Genomic DNA, 19,001 nt, shown 5'->3' on the forward strand with positions numbered 1-19,001 from the left:
CTTATTTTTCACACTTTAAAATTTATTATGTCTAATTTTTTTTGAAATCATGATTACTTAACGAATTTTCAAGTTGTTTTATTTTTCTTTTTTTAAATGTTGATTACATAATATATATATATATGAGAGGCAAAAAAGAAATAAATAAATTATCTCACAAACCATAAAAGAATTTGGAAAAGAAAAACAAAATTTAAAAAAACTATAAAATCAAGTAAGTAAAAATAGAAAAATTTAAAATAAATAAATAAATGAATAAATAAAAATAAATAACAAACTAGGTTCAAAAAATAAAATTAAATTAACAAAAAAAAACTACTAAAATTAAGATTAAAAACAAAAACAAAAAAACAAACCAAAAAAATTGAAAATTTTATATATATATAGATATAAAAATAAATTCAAAAAACATTTAGAGTTAAAAAGAAATATCTATTTTTTATTTAAAAAAATATACTTTTAAATTTTTTCTTAAACCCTATATTTTTTTATTTAAAAACAAAAAGAAAAAATTAAACACATATATATGTATGTTTGATTTAAAAAAGAAAAATAAACATTTAAATTATTTTTTTTTTTTTTTATCTATTAGACTAACCTAAGTACCCACGGGGATTTGAACCGGTGACCTATCGCAAGGAGTGCCTTAACAGCGCACCCATTCACCGTCAATCCAAAGCCCCGTGGGCAACATTTAACTTATTTTAATAAATAAATGTTTTTTATTTAAAACCAAAAAAAAATGACATTTTTTATTCTTTTCAATAACCAACATTTAAATTTTGTTTTTTCAAATAGGACTTTTTTTATTTTAAAAAAATAAATAAATAAACTTCAATTAATATATAAGTATTTTTTTTAAATAAACTTTAAAAAAAAATTAAACAAATTAAAATTTCAAATTTTAATTATTTTAAAAAAAAATTAAACAAATATTTTTTAATTTATTAAAAAAAAAAAAATTGATTCTAGCCCCGATTACCCTTGGTGGGGCGGCCGTGGGCAGAGGGGCTGCATGCAGCCTCCTCCACCTAGGGTTGCACCACCACGGGTGGCTAAGCAGTGGCAGGGCAATTCATGCAGCCCCTCCGCCCATGGCCGCACCACCACGGGCGGCCAGGAGAGTCCATTTTTTTTTTTTAAATAAGAAAGATTGTTTAAAAAAAATTAAGAGTTTATTTAATAAAAAATGGTTAACAAATTTTTTATTTTGTTTTAAATAAAAATTATTTGTTTTAAAATTGTTTTTTAATAAAAAATTTAAACGTTTTTTTTTAATATATATATATATATATATATATATATATATATATATATATATTTAAATTTAAATGTATTTTGTTTTTTGTTTTTTTTTTTTTAATTTGAAAATACATATATATTTTTTATTTTTAATTGGTTTTTTGTTTTTTTTGTTTTTTAGTTTGAGTATATTTTTTTGGTTTTTTTTAAATGTTTTTAATCTTAATTTTAGTATTTTTTTTTGTGTTAATTTTCTATTTTTTTTTTAATCTAGTTTGTTTTTATTTTTTTTGTTAATGTTTTTTTATTTTTTTTTTTTTTACTTACTTAATTTTATAGTTTCTTTTAAGTTTATTTATTTTTCCATATTTTTTGTTGACACCTAATCTTTGTGATTGGGTGAATTTATGTAAATAAATAAATTAGATATATGAACAGTCATCGGGAGATGAACTGAACAGTCTCTCCCTCATATATATAACAAGCACCTACCTGATAATATAACATAGTCGAATCATTTTTGTCTTATGGAGTTACTGCCTGGCCTGACATGGTATCAGAGCCAACACCATTTTTTGCTTCCCTCTACTTTGTAACTCCCTATTCTGCCTATGGTATTATGAATCCTGTGCAGACTGGCTAGCCTGGCAGCTCTGACATTTCCACTAGCCTAAACACATCATTATTTCCCTGTTTCTTTGCTACACTACTCCTGTCCTGTCGCTGCTCCACCTGAATACAAAATGCTCATAATTATTGTCTGTTCTGATCAGTCACAAAACGCCCACCGCCATCACTGCAAAGCGTAGCTTTCCTGTCTTGAAAGAACCAAAAGCTCATGCCAGCTGAGTTTATTTCTACGGCAATATCCTTTTCTGCATTGTACAGATTAATTAGTAGTATCAAGGTAGATGCAAGAATTGCGGGGTCTTGGAAAATATTTTTTCTATCTATTGAAATAAAGTTATTTGATTTGAGCACAAAAAAAAAAAAAATTGATACAAGACTACCGCCCGAGCAAGCCATAACGATCAGCACTGCTGTTTTCGATGTTATCAAAGCTCACAGCCCTCTTACCGTTGCAGGCACCTGGGATCGTTTGAAGGAAGAAGGATTGTTCATTCTGGCCAGAACTGAGACCTCGTTCTAGTGGCGGAGTGGAAGAGTGATGGTGCCACTCGGAATGGTACTTTTGAATGGTGTTGAAATTTAAACTATAACCGTATACCACTATGCGTGTTAGTTTTTTTTCACATTGCCTTTTATATGATAGACATGGCATATAATGGATTAAAATGTTATATGTGGTGAAGTATTTTATGACAGTGGTAGTGTTCCTTTCAATGGTCAATGGTATATGAATGGCGTAGCGGAATTCTATTCCTGCTCCGGTTTTGGATGGTTTTAATACACTGTTGCTTTCATACATACGCTGGTATATATAATGTTTGGTGTGGCTACTGTTTTCATATAGACTATATCCCATATATACCACGCTGTTGGGCTACCATAATGTTGTTTTCAAAAAGTCGTTTTCAAAGTGACTAACATAGTTAACGCTCCTGTCTGACTGTGTTTAATATATTGTTTGGGGCCATAATACACTTTGATATCAGAATCAATTTTTTTTAGCAGCAGAAGTTTCTTTTCCACAAAAGCACATTTTTTGCCAGCAGAAGTATTTTTACAGCTCTCAGATTTTACAATGCATTCAATCATATCTATGGTGGGAATAGTTTTCACTCGCAAAGAGAACTATCCTGAATGGTCCCAGATGATAAAACACACCCTCATTTTCAATGAGTTGTGGAAAGGAGTGTGTGTCGGAGACGGAGACAATGAACCAGTACAACCTACCTCAGACAAAGAGCTCGTCATTTTAGAAAACAAGAACAGCAAAGCTTATGCATTAATCGCAACATCTGTAAATGAAGAGGTGAGTCGCCACATTTCGTCATATTCAACTGCCTTTGAAGCCTTACAAAAGCTGAAAGAACTCTATGACTCACATTCTGCACTTGAAGTTGTTCAACTCATGATTAAACTCTTCACTCTTGAACTGCAAAATAATGATCCTCTTCCTCTTGCATCTGAAGTAAAGTCTATAATTCATGATATCAAATCCACTAAAGTTGAATTGGATATTCCTCTTATCACTTTGCTCAAGGCACTTTATCCTACTAACTCCAATTATCTTGAGTCATTGCAAGCAAATGGAAATCTCAAAGATATAACCTTTGACTCTCTTGTGAAAAAGTTTGCTGAAAGAGAGAAAGCTTTTGGAAAGAAGATAGCCCCTGAATCTTCTGAAGAGACTGTGTGCTTTCCTCATAAAGAAAAGCATCCTGCTAAAGATTCTACAAGAGGAAGAGGTGGACGAAGAGGAAGAGGAAGATATTTCAGAGGCAGGGGGGCAGACATTGTCAAGGAGAAAAGGCAGATTTGCATTGTATTCACTAAAAAAGAAATGAATCACATGATGACTCTATATGCAAGCTACCATGGGACAAAATTGAGCAGAAAAGAAACCAACAGAAAGGTAAAATTGGTGATTCAGACAAAGGTAAAGCACCTGAATCCACTCACTATGTTGTGGCACAATGTAACATTGGAGTAAATGAAGATTTATTTAATGCTTCAGTTGCTTCTTGGAAAAATGATTGGTTGCTTGATTCAAGAGCAACTTTCCACATGACTCATAGAAAAGGTTTTTTTGAAGATTTCACTGACAATGTTGATGGAGCAGTATACTTTGCAGATCAATAAAAAATCAAGCCATCAGGGATTGGCACAATTAGGCTTAAACTACCTGGTCTTCCACACTTTCTTCTGCATCATGTTCTATATCTCCCACAGCTCAAGAGAAACTTGTTGTCCTTGGTCCACATCCGCCAGCAAGGTCACTCAATTCATATGTTTGATGGCAAGCTTGATGTAAGAAAAGCATCTGACCACTCACTTGTCATGAGGGGAATAGAAGAAGAAAGGCTTATCAAGCTGCAAGGAACCTCTGCTCATGCACAACATTTCTCATACAATTCTCATCATGAAGAAGGTACACTTCCATCAAGTTTATTATGGCATGCTAGATTTGGACATTTGAACTATGACAGTCTCCACTTGTTGAAGAAAAATGGTGTTGCTGGTTTGCCTACAATTCCTAGGAAACTTAAGCAATGTCATGCTTGCATTCTAGGAAAGCATAGAAAATAGTCTTTTCATGATTCACATTCAAGAGCACGTAGGAAACTTGAACTCATTCATTCAGATTTATGTGGTCCAATGCCTGTTCCTTCTGCAAATGGAAATAAATATATCATGACATTTATTGATGACTACACCAGAATGTGTTGGGTTTATTTATTGAAGAACAAATCTGATGCTTTTCAAACATTCAAGAATTTTCGTAAATGGATTGAAAATGATGTACAATTTCATATTAGGTCTATCCAAACTGATAATGGAAAAGAATACACATCAAATGAATTTGAAAACTATCTTCGCCAACATGGGATCAAACATCAAACAACTATGCCTTATAATCCCCAACAGAATGGTGTAGCTGAAAGAATGAATAGGACAATCTTAAATATGGTATGATCCATGCTCTTCTTCAAAAATGTAAAGATAATGTTTTGGGCTGATGTTGTTCTATGTGCTGCATATATAAAGAATAGATGTCCATCTAATGCTATAAGAAACAAGACTCCATATGAAATGTGGTATGGACATGTTCCTTCGGTAAAGCATCTCAGGGTCTTTGGTTCCACCTGTTATGCCTTGATACCAAAGGTACATAGAAACAAACTTGGTGCTAGAAGTCGTAAGTGTATCTTTCTGGGATATTCAAACACCTCCAAAGCATACCGTCTCTATGATGAAGTAAATAAAAAGTTTGTTCTATCTAGAGATGTAATTTTTTTTTAATCATCCAAATCTGACAATGTTGTTGAGCGGCAACCTGATCGCTTGGATAAATTCGCAAAAGCAAAATCATTTCAAGAATTTGATAATCAGATTCCACATCTTGAAGGGGGGATTCCTATACTAGATCAACATGTGGAATCTTCTTCTGAAGAACACTCTCCCCCGCATGAAACTCCAACAATAGATGATGCTTTAAGTGATGTGATTGATAGAATTGGGAGACTCAATATTGATTCAGTCCCAACTCAATCAATGGAGCAGCCTGGACCATCTCAAAAAGGTCCCCCAAAGTGGCTAACAAAGACACTTGAAAGTGTTCATCCTCATAAAGTTGGAAAGACAGGAACTAGAAATTCAAACCGGCAAAATGGAGGTGATGTGGATGACTCTAATTCACCTGTTGATATAGATGTTTCTTATGATTGTGAATTGAACTTGTCTACAGATTTTGAACCAACTTCCTTCAAAGAAGTTTCTTCTCATGATGAATGGAATGAAGCGATGCAAAAGGAGTATGATGCCCTCATAAAGAACAGCACTTGGAAGCTGGTTGATCCTCCATTAGGAACCAAACCAATTGGCTGCAAGTGGGCCTACAAGAACAAGTATAAAGTTGATGGCTCACTTGACAAGCACAAAGCTAGGCTTGTGGCAAAAGGTTTTGCACAAAAGGAAGGGGTCAATTATGAGGAGACTTTTGCCCCCATAGCAAAATGGGCTACCATCCGGACTCTCTTTGCACTAGCAGCTCAGAGCGGTTGAAAAGTCCATCAAATGTATGTAAAAATTGCTTTCTTGAATGGAGATCTAAAAGTGAATGTTTTTATGTCCCAGCCTGAAGGATTTGCTGTGAAAGGACATGAACATAAAGTATGCAAACTTGTGAAGTCCCTGTATGGCCTCAAACAAGCACCGCGAGCCTGGTATGAAAAATTAACTGAGCATCTTCTAAAACTCAATTTCAAACATTTTTATCTTGATGATGAAACTTTATTTGTCAAGAAATTTGCCAAAACAGTTGTATATCTTGTGGTATGTGTAGATGATCTTTTGATGACAGGGAACAATGAAAGCTACATTGCATCCATAAAGAAGGAATTGGGGAAAGTTTTGAAATGACTGATTTGGGCTATGTTCATTACTATCTTGGCATTGAAGTAACCCAACATCCAAAGTCCATATTTTTTTCTCAAAAGAAATACATTGGAGATCTGTTGAACAAGTTTGGCATGACAGAGTGCAATCCTCTTACTACTCCAATGGAACAAAACTTAAAGCTCACATCTATTGAAGGAAAATAATTTGAGGATGCAACAAAGTATAGACAGCTTGTAGGAAGTCTCAACTACCTAATTACTACCAAACTAGACATTTCGTTTGCTGTTGGAATCCTCTCGAGGTTTATGCAAAAGCCTTGTGAGGGGCATTGGTCTATTGCAAAAAGAGTTTTAAGGTACTTGAAGGGAACTCAAGACCTTGGAATCAAGTACAAACAGGTGGACGACTTCAGCTTGATTGGATACTTTGATTCAGACTTCGATGGAAACAAAGAAACTGGAGTATCAACTTCAAGATATGCTATGAGTCTTGGATTAAAAGTTGTCTCCTGGAGATCACGCAAACAATCAGTTCCAGCAGATTCCACAACAGAAGTAGAATACGTGGCAGCAGCTGAAGCAACAAAAGAAATTGTGTGGCTCAGGAAAATTCTTGAAGATTTGCAGGTAAAACAAGTACAATCAACTCCACTCATGATTGACAACACCTCTGCAATAAAGCTGGCCAAGAACCCAAAATTCCATGATCGAACGAAACACATCAATACTAAATATCATCTAATTCGACATCATGTTGAGGCCAAAAAAATCCATCTCCGTCATTGTTCTACAAATGAGCAAATTGCAGACATCTTCACCAAAGCGCTTGGAAGAGAAAAGCTTGAACGATTCAGAATGATGCTTGGACTCACCAACATCCCTTCAGATTAAGGGGGGGAGTGTTGACACCTAATCCTTGTTATTGGGTGAATTTATGTAAATAAATAAATTAGAAATATGAACAGTCATTGGGAGATGAACTGAACAGTCTCTCCCTCATGTATATAAAAAACACCTACCTGATGGAATAACGGCCAACAAGTGGTATTATGATTCAACTATGTTATTCCATCAGATAGGTGTTTGTTATATACATGAGAGAGACACTGTTCAGTTCATCTCCCGATGACTGTTCATATTTCTAATTTATTTATTTACATAAATTCACCCAATCACAAGGATTAGGTGTCAACATTTTTGCTTTGTTTTTCTTTCTTTTTTTCCAAATTTTTTAATGGCTTACAAGATAATTTTATTTTTTTTACTCTTTTTTTTTAAATATGTTTTTCTCACTATTTATTTGTTTATTAAAAAAAAACAAAAAACTTTTTGATTCTTATATTTTATAAGTTAATTTTTGTTTTTTTTAACAGTTTTATGATTGATTTTTTTTTGTTATTTTTTTATTATTATGTTTGATTTTTTGTCTCTTTTTATATATTTGATTTATTTGTTTTTTTAATTTTATGTTTTGGTTTTAATATATATTTTAATTTACGTTTTGTTATTTTTTTAACTTATATTGTTTTGTGTTTTTTATTGTTTTAATTCTATTTTTATTTTTTATTTTTTTTAAATTTCAATGTTTTTCGGAGTCATGATAAAATCTTTTACACTATTATTTTGAAATGTTGAAAATTTTCCCTCGAAAAAAAGTGTTATTCCAACGTAACACTTTTCGTTTTGAAGGTGTTTATTGCACAAAAGTTACCATTAAAAAAATGTTATTTGAATATCAACACTTTTCGTTTTGAGGGCGTTTTTTGCAAAATGTTATTCGAAAATCAACATTTTTTGTTTTGAGGGTGTTTTTTGGACAATTTTTGCACAAAAAATTGATTTTTACTGTCATTTTTAAAATATGCTGAAAATTTACCCTAGAAAAAAAAAAGGGTGTTATTTCAGCATCAACACTTTTCATTTTTAGCACTGTTTTTTTATGTTTTTATAGGGTTTTTTTGCCAGAGTTCCCATTTTGAGTTTATAGTTCTCGTTTCAAAGTTTACATTGTTTTAACCACAAGTGATACCCACTTTAATGTTTTCCCCTCCATTTAACTTGGAATATGTGTCCCATGACCTTGGTCTTATTTTTTCCTTTATAATTTCTTTCCAATTACATCGAAAATCAACTCGGGATTGTTACAGGTCCTCAATGTCCTGACCATCAATCATCTCATTGTTCACTAGGGTCATTGAATTCACCCATTGTGCGCATGCCTTTTCAGAATGGCTTTCTTAATGAAAAGCAAAGTAGTTATCCATCCCCAACTCTTCTATATTTAGATTAACATTCGAGTTCTGAGTAGACTTAGCTAGGGAATTGTTGTTGCATTTGAAGAATGGATTGAAGGGTTTATTAATTGAGGAACTTTCACTTGTACTCGTCTTCAAATCCAAAACTTCAATTATCAATTTCTTAAGTTATTTAACAACGGCCTCAAGATAGATAGTTTCCTTTTTAAAGGACTTACTTGTAGAGGCTTGGGGATTCTTACCAATGGCCTTCGAATCATCTTATATGTTGTGCATTGCAATGGCCACAAGATCTTTCTCAACCACCAAAGCTTCAGCAAAGTTTTCTGCTAATGTACCCTTGTTAGCCCTTTTAACAAATGTAGCAATGTTATATGGTAGGGCTATAGTATAATATTTATATGTAATCGAATCATGGACCAAAACATCAGCAAGAAACTTATTCAAAATAGTAGTAAAGCGTTGGTTGAAGTCTTTTACTTTTTCCTTGTATCCCATCTTCAAAACACTCAACTATTTCAACAACATTGTTGGTGTTTTCTCCTTAGTGAACTTTTTGAGGAAAGCCTTCTTAAAGTATCCCCAATTGGCAATCAATCCTGCCGAAAGACTATGATAACAAGTTGTGGCTTTGTTTTCAAGTGTATAAGGGAATAACTTGCAAGCCACATCTTCATTTTGCACATCCAATTATCTTAGTGACAAATAGAAGTTATTGATATGATCTTTTGTAGTGGAGTGCTTATCTAGATCAAACGTCATAAGAAACTTCTCTAGATAGCGAGTCAAAGGGTGTAGAACAAAAATTCAGTGCCCCTTGGGCCATTCATGCCAATGGTTGCTTTCCAAACATATTGTTATTTGGATTTTCTTCATCAATCTCAGAGTTTGAGCTTTCATTTTCCTTCTCAAGATTCTCATTGTTCACTAGTGTCTCTGAGTTCTCACCATTCTCCGGTGCTTCTAAATTCTCACTTCCTAGATTTAACACAGTTACCAACCAAACGAGAACTATATCGAGTTCTCACTTTTTAGAGGTTGCAAAAAATCATCCGATTTTTAAAAGTGTTGATTTATAATATACATTTTTTAAGCATATTTTTGACACTTCAAATTTTCTTATCTATTATGTAAGCACATTTTTTTTAAATGTAGTGATTTTCATGCCAATTTTGAAAAGTGTTGATGCAACATCAACCCTTATTTTTTGGCTTATTTTTTACTCTTTAAATTTTTTTATATATTAAGTATGGATAATTTTTTTTAAATGTTAGTGATTTTCATGCAGATTTTGAAAAACGTTGAATATCAACATTTTATTTTTAGACATAATTTTGACACTTTAAATTTTCTAATGTCCTAATTATGCACATTTTTTTAGATTATTATTTAACCATTTTTCAAGTTGTCTTATTCATCTTCTTATTTTTCGTCCTATGATGTTTGTTTTTTAATTGCAAAGAATAAAAAATTAATAAATTTAATATTTTGAAGTTAAGATTTATTATATATTTATATATAGTTAATTAATACTTCAATACACATAAAATAATTGTTGCTAAAACATAATAATTTTAAACACTCAACAAAAAACACACATTTTGCTTATAGATATAATTAAAAAATACGTATTTTGGGATCTTTTGCTAAAAATAACATGTTAATTAAATAATTTTGTAAAAAAAATCAATAAAATTTTCTGAAAAAAAAAAAAAAAAAAAATAATAATAATAATAATAATAATAATAAATTTATTTTATTAATTTTATATTCAAAGATGATGGCATTTGAATTTTTTTTTCCAAAAACTATTCATATAAAATTTTAAGCAAACATGACCAAAAAACAAAAAATTTAATAAAACAAAATACAATAATATTCAAAAAAAAATTAAAATCAAAACAACAATAACAACATCATTTAAATAGGAATAAAAATTAAAAAAAAAAATATTTAAAATTAAAAAAAAATAATAATAATAATAATAAAAAAACCAAAAACAAATATAACCAAATAAAATAAAATAAAAATATGTTAAAAAAATATTAGAAAATTAAAAAAGGTCTTGCGAGGCGTGAACAAAAGGGCATTGCATGGCCAACGAAACGAGGTCTAAGCCATTGCTAGTGGTTTTTTAATTTAAATTAAATTAAAAAAAAAATTATCATAATTTTACTTTAATGTATTTTTTATTTTAATTTTTTTAATGTTTAAAAATATATATTTTAATTTTCTTTTAATGGTTTTTTTTTAATTTTAATTTCTTTATAAAAAAGATTTGATGTTTTTTTTTGTCAATTTGTTTATTTTTTTTATTTGTTTATTTTTAATTATTTAATTTCTATTTTTATCTCTTTGAGTTAATTGTTTTTTTTAAACTATTTTTTATTATTGAGTTTTCCTTATATCAATTTAGTGTTTTTTGCTTTTTATATATATATTTTTTTATGTTTGGGTGTTTTTGGGTAGTTTTTATTTTTATTTTTAATTTTTTTTTATGTTTTAATATATATTTTTTATTTACTTATTATTAAACCGTAGATGATATTATACATTAGTTTTGCTTTCGACTGCATATTAGTTTGTCTTTGACCAAAAAAATTTGCAGCTTATCCATAGTTTAACAATGGGAATTCAATTTTTCTTATTTATTATTTAAATTTGTTTATTTGTAAGGTTATTAGTTGAAGCCTTATTATAAGTTATTTAGTAACTTCCCTTTTATTTCTCCATATTTTCAATTTAAGATGACTTATTATTATATTAAAAACATATTTTAATAAAATTTAATTATAAAAATTATATATATTAATAAGAAATAAAATACACACACTAAACATATATATTAAAGTGTATATATGTTAATATAAAAAATAATAGTTAACCATATTTATTATTTTTCAGTGATGGCATTCGAAAATATAGTAGTTTATTAATTATTTTATTTTTGTGATGAAATTCTAATGTGTTTGTGTTTTTCAATTTAATTAAGTTATATTTAAGCTAAGTAGGAGGCACTAGCATCTTTGTAGCCCTTGTTTTTTTAGACTTTTTGTTTGTGTTTTTGTTTTTGTTTTTATTTTTTTCAAACCCTTAATTTTTGTTTTGTTTTGTATTTTCACTTTTATTTATTTATTAATTTGTCTTCTTTTTTTTGCACGGTTTGTGTCCCGACCTCATTTTGTATCACTTTGATAGTTGATTTTAAAGTTTTAATTATAATGGATCATGTGTTCCACCATAGTGTGTCAATTTCATGGCTGATTTTCAAGTTTTCATTGCAATGGGTTGAGTTTTCTTCCATTGTGTGTCAATTTCATGGTTGATTTTTAAATTTTCGTTGCAATGTGTTAAGTTGTCTTAGGCTAAGATTTTAAAATAGCTATACTTTTAGCATTTAAAAAAGAAATTACTCTTGGAATAATGACTCTTTCATTTAGGTGTTCATTTTTAAAGTTTTTTTTAGCCATATAATTTTTTCATAATGCCATCGTTGAAATATGTTGAAAACTTAACATTTTTTATAGCTATGATATTTGGTTTTAATTTTATAGTTGAAAATTTGTCAAAATTTTAAGGTTTTTATGATTTATGATATTTATCTTTAGTGCTATGGTTGAAAAATGTTATAACTATATTAACTTTAACACCATGCATGAAAATTATTATATTTTTAAGGCTTATTAGATTTTTAAGGCTTTTTAGAGACATGATATTTTATCTTTAACACCATAATTGAAAATTATTGGAAATTATTGGAATTTTAAGGTTTTTTGGAGTCATGATATTTTATCTTTAACTCCATGGATGAAAATTGTTGGAATTTTAAGGCTTTTGAAAGATATGATATTTTATATTTAAAACCATGCTTACAAATTGTTGGAATTTTAAGGTTTTTCATGGTCATGATATTTTATCTTTAACATCATTGCTAAAAAAAGTTGAAATTTTAACCCGAGAAAAAATAATAATAATAACAATATTAATAATAAATAATTTTCACAGTGTTTTTTCATGTTTTTTGCACACAAAAATTTGATTTTTACTGCCTTTTTTTTTTAAGTTGAAAATTTACCCCAAAAAAAAACTTTTTCTAACATCAACACTTTTCATTTTCAGGTTGATTTTTCATGTTTTTGGGGGTTTTTTGGCTAGAGTTCTTGTTTGATCGGTAACTTTGTTATTTTCCAAAGTTGATGGTCATTCATTACCTTCGTTGGAATTTCTTTCTATAGAATATGCCAAATCATCCAAAAAAGTGTTAACTAATTCTTTCACTTTACCAACTAACACTCTGTGACGGGTTGTTTGAGCTCTACTTGAACGCTTATGGGGAAAGATGGGTGTGACTGGAAGGATTCCAAGCTTCCGGGCATATTCATTAGTAATAGGGTGGAGAAATCTTAACTGGTCATGACTTACTTCGTATACCCACTCAGCACTATGTGGAGGGGGTTCTTCAATTTTTCAGGATGTTCCCACATAGAAAGGTTTAGTGGAGGGGAAACTGATTGATTATTCGCTTGCTTAGATGGTTTAGCAAGAGAATGTTGAACTCTTCCAACCATGCAATGGCGACCCTCCTTCTAGCATCAAATTTGTTAATGGGCCAAAATGTTTCACCAATGGTAAGGGGATCTCCTATATGCAAAGTCCCAATTAGACATTATATCGCTTGGGATAGGAGTCCCATTTGGTATGTCGGCTCGGCTGACACCATGTTGTTTTGAAGTTTGTTTTGGACAGAATGAGCAATGCGTGAGAAAACTAATATAACTCCTGGAAAACACAAGTTAGAATACCTTTATGAAATACTATGCAAGTAAGTTACAAAAGACATAGTCGCAACCAAAGTAAATAACATAAATCTTCAAAAGAAGGATGTGAGCATACTTAATTAAAATGCATGGATGAAAGAAAATATTTTTTTATCAATTGTGAATTAGTTTGCAACCAACAATGATGATAAAAGCATGAATAACCTATAAATTCAAATAATATGTGTGTTATAAACTAGTGAAAGAGTTTATTAACTTTAACACCTGTAAATACAAACACATACCATCGAATCACCAAGAAATAAGTCCCAAAATGCTCAACAATACATGCATGAAATTACTTCCTTGGCTCAATGAGCTTCTCAATATTATGCTAAAATGACTAATGCACCATTACAAGAAGCATCAATGAAATCCAATAGTGGAAGTGCTAAGTACAACTTGATTTCTTAAAAGGATGTACAAGCTTTCCTAAACAAGGTACTCAAAATGGAGTCCAAAACTAAAACCCCCTCAATAACTAGCCATGTCAAGGGTATATTTATACAAAATGGTGTGACCTTTCACCTCCCATTACCTTTTAACTTCCTTCAGACCCTTCACCTTCTTCATGACCTTTAATTCCTAAATGGTTTTTCTTTATAAATTATATCATTAACTTTAATTTCAAAATAACTTTATTTATAAATTACAAGGAATTTTAAAAGACAAATTTCCCTCATTGAGTCAAACCCATGAAAGTCATGTCAGGTGCATATATGTGTAGCTCTTGTCTCAAATGTGTGTACCAAGCCTTATATTCGGAAGTGACGGATTGGACCTTCTTTGACAAATCACTTTTGAATCTCATTTGACACTCTATAACATCCAACAACAAGATTTGCATATCTAGTTGTAACTGATATGAAAGCCCAGAGAGTTTAGTATGTAACATGGTTGGTCCCATAATGTGTTGTGTGATTAATTCCTTTGTAAGATCCAAGTTTTCATGAGTAGCCACTTGCTTCATCTCCTCTAGTCTCGCCTAGAGCTCCTGCCAAATCTCTCATTTAGGTATTATTATTCCAATTTCACCAATAGAGGGGATTTTGTACTCCTCAACCAGACCTTTAAATGCATTGTATCGTGTTTGATATGCATTTATCATTTTGGTCATATCCTTGGCCATTTTCTCATGTGATTGCACTGGCATTCTGATTTTTTCATTATCTTTGTCAGCGCTTATTCTATCTTTTCTCGGAATCCCTGTTGGTGCATCCGGATCTCTCTGCTCCATTTAAATAGGCACTTGATCAGGGTGGATATTGGTGGCCACCCGCCAATTCCACTTGAACCCCCACCATTTCCTTTTTCAGTTTTTCAGTTTCCTTAATTGTAGCACAGTTTACTATTTTTAGCAGTTTTTCGGGTCCTAAACTTCTGGAGCCATTTTGAGGCCCTAAACGATGTTTTTTTGGAAAATTACTGCCAACGATTTTTTATTTAAAATCATCTTTTACGTTGTAGTCCTAGGACAAATCTTTTCAGCGGGTTATCATACACGTCAAACGGAGATAATATGACCAAGTCGCGACCTTGGGAAGTTGGTTGTCCAACTCACCCCAATGGGGCCCATAAACTCTTGGTGTTACATCTCCTCAGGTTAGGGTTTTGGTTGTTTAGGCTTTGCTCTTATTGTTCAATAATAAAAAGGCCCTTGAGCCTCATTGTAAGGTAGTTCAGAGGCATGTAGCCGCCACATCTCTTCTCAGAGATAAGCTACCATCGCCCTAGCTGGTTTATTTACGTTTCTGTTTGTAATCATATTTTAGTATTTTACATTAATGAAATGAAGTATTATTTCTGTTGCATCTCTATGTTTACGGTTATCTTTGTAATTTGTTGCGTTCCTGTTTAAATCTGGATCAGTGGTATCAGAGTGACTTGTGTTTTTTCTCTGTTTTTCTTTGCATGTTCCCAATGAGGTTGGGATATAAGGATTTAGGGCTTGAATTGGTCGAACCTTTGCAAGACCAGCCTCGCAAATCCCGACGGCCTCCCATGGCGGATGAAAAGAAAGACAAGGGGGCAGGAGATCATATAAAAATCTTGCTCGAAGAAGCCCTCGAGTGAAAAAGGAACGCGATGATGTACATCTTTGCCCAAATCCTTCAACGGCTACCCAGGGGTGACGCATCAGCTTCCAACAACTACTCTGGAAATGCCACACCGTTTAAGGTACAAGTTAATTTTGAAATCCCCATATTCGAGGGTTAGATAGATGCAGATGTCGTCGATAAATGGCTAAATCTACCAGAGGATTATTTTTTTGTTCATGATTTTTCCAGTCATGAAAAGATTATTTTCTCTCTTCTCAATGCAGCCCCCCACGTCAAGGACTGGTGGGAAACCTACTGCGAATAGAAGGATGAAAGTACAGGCTCACTATTTTCAACCACACCCACTTGGAATTCATTCCGGGATGCCATCAAGGAGCAGTACTACCCTGTCGAAAGCTATGAGGATCAATACATAAATTGGACCACGCTACGGCAAAGAAGAGACCAAGACGTGCCAGAGTTTACCAATATTTTCCATACCCTTCACACAAAATTTGGTATCAAGGATTCGGAGCAGCATTTGGTACTCAAATACCACAGCTGCGTGTACAAGTATATCCAGGAAGAAATAGAATTCCTGAACATCTCCTCGCTCGGCACGGCATACCGATATGCCATCAAAGTCGAGCAAAAGTTTAAATAGAAGAAGCGAGACTTTGGATCTGCGAATCCGAAGGAAGGGAAAGGTGCCCCCAAACTGTTGGACAAAGGACAAAGCCAAGGCGAGGTGGCCCAAGACAACCTGCCAAAGCTGCAAGCAAAGAACAGTGTTGCGAAGATGAAAAAGGACATGGGAAAGTGGTGTGAGTTCCATAAGAGCTCAACTCACAACACAAGTGAGTGTTGGGCCAAGCAATCACTGGTGGCCGAGCTAAAGGTTTCAGAATCAGATGCATGTTCTGACTCTGAGTCAAAACCTGACAAGGGGAATGACAAAGGGAAGCAGTTTATCGATGCGGAGCCCAACGCCACCATTGCCACCAGGAAGATCCAAAAGGAGGAATCGAAGATCCAGAGGAGGAGGAGGAGCATCTCTTCGACTCCCAGATGTGGGTAAATGGCTCCCCACTACAGTTCATTGTCGACAGTGGGAGCCAAAAGAACCTCATTTCGGCAGAGGTCATGAAGCAGCTAGGCTTACCGACCACATCACATCCACAACCGTACACCATCGGGTGGCTTCACCAAGGACGGGATCTTCGCGTGAGCCAGTAGTGTCGCCTTCCATACAACATCAAGCCCTTCACGGATGAGGTATTGTGTGACATTGCTCCCATTGAAGTTTGCGATGTATTATTAGGACAACCATACTTATGGAGGCGACATGATGTGTATGAATCAAGGCCCCGCGTTGTTATTGTTACTTTGGGAAATAAGTTGTACAAGATACCGGAGGTAGCACTGCCTACCGCCATCTCTTTGGTTACTGCAAAACAATGCAATAAGCTCATTTCCAAAACCGAGAAATTTGTGTTTCTGATGATACGCCCTCAAGGAAAGAAGAAGATGGTGGCCATGACCTCTACACAGGGACCCTCCGCACGACAACTACAAATGGACAAGGTCGTGGAGGAGTACGGGGACATCTTCACCTCCCCCGTAGGAGTTACTCTGCACTATCAGGTCAAGCACTCCATCAATCTGACCCCAGGTGTGTCACTGCCCAATGGACCAATCTATCGGTGCTCTGTTCTAGAGAACAATGAAATCAAGAGGCAGATTCAGGAGTTGCTACAGAAAGGTCACATTCGTCCAAGTTCATCGCCCTGTGGGAGCCCGATCATGTTGGTACAGAAGAAGGATGGGACTTGGAGACTCTGTATTGAATATTGGGTGCTGAACAAGATCACTGTCTATAATAGGTATCCGATCCCATGAATTGATGACCTCCTGGTCCAACTAAAGGGGGAAAATATTTCAGCAAGATCGATTTGAAGTCAAGATATCACTAAGTACCAATCGAACCCTCCGATGTGTGGAAGACTGCCTTCAAAGCCAAGGAGGGTCTTTTCGAATGGTTGGTTATGCCTTTCGAATTGATGAATGCTCCTACAACCTTCATGAGGCTAATGGATGATATCTTGTGGCCATTCACCAACTCATTTGTAGTGGTTTACTTGGATGACATCCTGATATTCAGCCAGAGTTGGGAAGAGCACCTCCACCGAATCCGACAAGTTCTCCAAACATTGTGGCAACACAAGTTATGTGCCAACTTGGATAAATGCACTTTTGGCATGACCCAGGTTCAATATCTTTGATACATTATTGATGAACAGGGGGTGCATGTGGATCTAGCCAAGATCCAAGTCATTCGGGATTGGCCATCTGCAACCACTTTGACAGAGCTCCGCAACTTTCTAGGTCTTTCTAACTTCTATCGCAAGTTCGTGTTGGGATTTTCTCATATCACTTGGCTCTTGAGTCAAGTCACCAAGGGAGGAGCAAAAGCAAAATTCTTTTGGTCTGAATCTCAATAGAAGGCATTCACAAAGTTGAAAGATCGCCTATGCCTGGCATCAGTGCTCGCATCACTAGACTTGCAACAACCATTTGAGGTCGAGACAGATGCCTTTGACTATGCTACTAGGACAGTTCTTACTCAACACGGGCATCCAGTGGCATATCACTATGAGACACTTTCAGACACAGTCTAGAAGTACCCCATTTCTGAAAAAGAGATGTATTCCATTGTGTAGTCTGTCGACAATGGAAGCATTACATTTTGGGGAAGGAAACGGTCATCCACACAGACCACTGACCCCTGTAGTTCATACAGACCCAAGGGAAATTGCAGAATGATCGCCATCAAAAGTGGTCCACATACCTACAACAATTCCATTCAAATATCAAGTATAAGAAGGGCAGCACCAATAATTTTGCATACTGCCTCAGTCGACCACCAATCATGGCATTAACATTTTACGTCGTAGTCCTAGGAGAGATCTTTCCAACATGTTATCATACGTGTCAAACGGAGATAATATGACCAAGTCACGTCCTCGGGAAGTTTGTTGTCCAACTCACCCCAACGGGGCCCATAAACTCTTGGTGTTACATCTCCTTGGGTTAGGGTTTTGGTTGTTTAGGGTTTGCTCTTATTGTTCAATAATAAAAAGGCCCTTGAGCCTCATTGTAAGGTAGTTCAGAGGCATGTAGCCGCCACATCTCTTCTCAGAGATAAGCTACCATCGTCCTAGCTGGTTTATTTCCATTTTTGTTTGTAATCAAATTTTAGTATTTTACATTAATGAACTGAAGTATTATTTCTATTGCATCTCTATGTTTATGGTTATCTCTGTAATTTGTTGTGTTCCTGTTTAAATCTGGATCAGTGGTATCAAAGCGGTCTAGTTTTTTTTTCTGTTTTTCTTTGCATGTCCCCAATAAGGTCAGGATATAAGGAGTTAGGGCTTGAAGTAGTCAAACCTTTGCAAGACCAGACTCACAAATCTCGACGGACTCCCATGGCGTATGAAAAGAAATATGAGGGGGCAGGAGATCCTATCAAAATCTTGCTCGAAGAAGCCCTCGAGCGACAAAGGAACGCGATGAGGACAGCTTTGCCAAGATCCTTCAGTGGCTACCCAGGGGCGATGCATT

This window comes from Pinus tabuliformis, chromosome 1_2, assembly GCF_031772625.1.
Source record: "Pinus tabuliformis cultivar Carrire ecotype Pingquan chromosome 1_2, CPIR1, whole genome shotgun sequence".
NCBI lineage: Eukaryota > Viridiplantae > Streptophyta > Pinopsida > Pinales > Pinaceae > Pinus > Pinus tabuliformis.